The 2,621-nt window shown below is 37.8% G+C and overlaps 1 pseudogene; it reads right to left on the minus strand.

Annotated features, from left to right (window-relative positions):
* Positions 1-532: 532 nt before the first annotated feature.
* Positions 533-1,477, minus strand: LOC102406469 (annotated as a pseudogene).
* Positions 1,478-2,621: the final 1,144 nt, after the last annotated feature.

Here is a 2,621-nt window from a genome sequence, read left to right on the forward strand (position 1 = left end):
TGGTCTAGATAAATTATTTGCAAGTAATTTCTCCCAATAATTTCTTCCTCTTAAATTCTTTGCAGGGCAAAAGTTTTTTAATTTTGATGAAGTCCAATATATCAACTTTTTCCTTTTAGGATTGTGCTTTTGGGGTGAAGGCCAAGAATTTATTGCCTAGCCCAGGTTTTTTTTTTCCCCAAGAATTTTTTTTCCTAAAAGTTTTATAGTTTTACATCTTACATCTAAGCTTATGATATATTTTCAATTAATTTTTGTATAAGGTATGCAGTTTAGGGCAAACTTCATTTTCTTTGCAAATTGCACCAACTTCATTTGTTGAAGAGACTATTACCCTTCCTCCATTGAATTGCTTTTGTACCTTTATCAAAATCATTTGGGCATATATACCATGCTGTCTTGATACCTGTAGCTTCATAGTAAGTCTGCAGTCAGGTAATGTGAGTCCTCCAAATGTCTCTTCTTCAAAACTGATTTAGCTTAATTAATTTTACACCTGGATATTTTCATCCTTTCCCATTTGTCTCCTGCTTTATTCTAGAGAAGAAAGTTCTTGCATAAACTCTTTCTTTTCTTGTTGCAACTCCTGTAAATGCTTTTGGTTTCTCTCCAGTCTGTCCTCCAACCACTGTAGTAGAGGTCCGCTGACTGCTGACCTGTACAGATTCTTAGTAAACACTGAGCCATTGTGGATCTTGGTTACTGAATCCAGATGTGGAAGGCTGTGGATCCTCCTATGTGCATCTTGCCCTTCTTGATACAGAATCTTGGGCAACTCAATTGCTGACTCAAGGCACACTTTCCCAGTGGTTTGATGGGGTACAATATGAATTGGGATTTCAATTCTCTTATACTCTGAGCTCTTTTGGGCCTATATGGATTGAAAGCAAGTATAGAGTACCTGTCCAATCTTTGTATTTTTATCTTGTAGGAAACAAGAAAATACAAGCCCTACAAAGCCTTGCTCCATAATCTGGTACATGGCTTGTGTGTGAACATCAACATGGGAAGGCCTAACAGTTATATGGGGATGGGAATGATACCAGCCCACAACTCTCAGGGTACCACCGGTTAGTTTAGCCAACCTCTCTACCTCAGTTAAAGCCGTAGACAGCTGCTCTGGAGAAATTTCCACTCACCCCTTCCTCTTATCAGAACGCTGCAAGACAATGACAGAATGAATGTGAACAATTCTGACAGTGTCAAACTTCTTAGCAACTGTGTGGATTTCAGTTCTAGTATATGTGAACTTGGGGTCACTCCTTAAGTCATCATTCAATTCTATGCACAGCCCCATCACCTCTTCTTTCTCTGTGCTGAGTGAGTGTGGTTGAGACATAGTAGGAAAGCATCTGGACTCCAGATGAACCATTTGCACCAAGTGCAACCGCCATCTTGGCTCCACCCTGCTCACGTCTGCCTCCAGCCAACTCCAGCCTGGCCAACCAGCTGCTCAGACACTAGGTTCTGTGGGGGCTGGCCCTGGGGTGCCCAATATTTAAAGTTTCCAATAGAATATCTGCAACTATAAATCTTAATGTAATTCAAATTTTAGATATATTTTAATAATCTCTCAAATTTAGATGTATTCTAATAATCCCATTCCTCATTCTTAAACATATTTGATGAAAGTGAAAGTTGCTCAGTCCTGTCTGATTCTTTGTGACCCCATGGACTATATAGTCCTTGGAATTCTTCAGGACAGAATACTGGAATGGGTAGCTGTCCCCTTCTCCAGGGGATCTTCCCAACCCAGGGATTGAACCCAGGTCTCTGGCATTGCAGGTGGATTCTTTACTAACTGAGCTAATATATCTGGTATTTTTTATAATTGCTCATTTACCTAAAATTGCATAATAGTTTGTGTTATGGAATATATATGAAGTATTTTTTATTCTGTACTTGTTATTCATTCCTGAGTTTATTCCTTGATAGGCAAAAATTATGACTGCACGTTATCAGCTCTTTAGTGTTTGTTGACAGCAACCTAGTGAGATAGACACTATAATTATTGCCACTTTTCAGATTGGAAAACTGAAGAGCGTACCTGGTAAGAAACTCACAAATGATGAAATTGGTAATCAAACCCAGAAATTTTGTCTCTAGATTCATCTCTTAGAGTCTGTTACTTTAATATAATTTGGATTCCTTCTTAGATTTTGGGGGGATTTTTTACTGCCTGTTTTTCAGGTTTTACAGAACATTTTATTATCTCAACTTCTTGTAGAGCTATTTCTGCTTTACCTTGGGTGTGACACCACCATTTTTGATCTTCTCTTATGGGCTTCACATTTATTACTGTAACAATTTTATGTTAATCTATAGCTAGATTTTTTGTACAGGGGAAACATCAATTGTTTTTCATACCCAGATTGTCAGCAAGAAGACATGATGTCCTGTTCTGGCAGAGGAGTGGGGTATAGAGATTTTCCAATCTTTTAAAATAGAGGGGCAGCCCAATCTGTACCTCAGTTTACTGAACTGTCACTGGAAGAAGAGTGAGGAAGAAATGCTTAAGTGCAGGAAGAAATAGTACTTTATTTTATCTAAAGGCCAATAGCATAAAAAGTAAAATATTTTAACTTTTTAAAGAGTATAGACAGAGTTAGTTTAAAAAAATC

Source organism: Bubalus bubalis, chromosome 3 (assembly GCF_019923935.1).
Source record: "Bubalus bubalis isolate 160015118507 breed Murrah chromosome 3, NDDB_SH_1, whole genome shotgun sequence".
NCBI lineage: Eukaryota > Metazoa > Chordata > Mammalia > Artiodactyla > Bovidae > Bubalus > Bubalus bubalis.